This window comes from Limulus polyphemus, unplaced genomic scaffold (genome assembly GCF_000517525.1).
Source record: "Limulus polyphemus unplaced genomic scaffold, Limulus_polyphemus-2.1.2 Scaffold3505, whole genome shotgun sequence".
Classification (NCBI taxonomy): Eukaryota; Metazoa; Arthropoda; class Merostomata; order Xiphosura; family Limulidae; genus Limulus; species Limulus polyphemus.
Genome location: NW_013669115.1, coordinates 52808 through 53737, shown reverse-complemented (window position 1 = coordinate 53737; position 930 = coordinate 52808).

Below are 930 nucleotides of genomic sequence, written 5' to 3'. Positions count from 1 at the left end.
GAGGGAACAAATTTATGTAACTGTAACTTATAAATACATGAAAGGACACACAGTAGTAGAGAGAAACCATGCAGTGTTTAGTGTGTGTAAAATATAATACATCATGGTTGTAATGGATTATGTGTATAAAATGTAATACATAATGGTTGTAATGGACTATGTGTATAAAATATAATATATCATAGCTGTAATAGACTATGTGTATAAAATATAATACATCATGGCTGTAATGGACTGTGTGTGTAAAATAAAATACATCATGGCTGTAATGGACTATGCGTGTAAAATACTGTTAAGACAGCGTAAGTCACGTGACGCTGGTAACACGCAATGAGTATCTCGAACGTTCCTGAAGGCTCGAGTGTTTGCTAGACGCCCTCTATTTTGTAAATATAAAACCAACGAGAAGTGACGGCATAGATAATTGAATAGCAGACAGGGAGGTAGAGACAGATAATCGAGTCAAGCTGTAAGTAAAGTGTGTAAATCATTGTGAATTATAGCGTGTGTTTAAGTTAAAGTAACTGTAGAAATTAAATGTACTGCAAAGTTGTATTGAGAAAGAATAAACTAGTTTTATTTAACAAAGGACTTGTTTCACTGAAGTTCCTCGGGTAGAATTTATACCGGAAATTAACAAATGACCAGAGACGTAACAAATTCGTGCCAGAAGTGGGATTGAAAAAAAAAAAGATGGAAACGAGAAGTGGCAAATCAAATTACAGCTTAGCAGATTTGATGGCAGCAATACAACAACAGCAAAAGAAACAAGAAGAACGAGAAAATAAACAAGAAAAGAGACTACAGCAGTGGTTGGAAGAGAAAGAAAAGAAACAAGAAGAACGAGAAAATAAACAAGAAAAGAGACTACAGCAGTGGTTGGAGGAGAAAGAAAAGAAACAAGAAGAACGAGAAAATAAACAAGAAAAG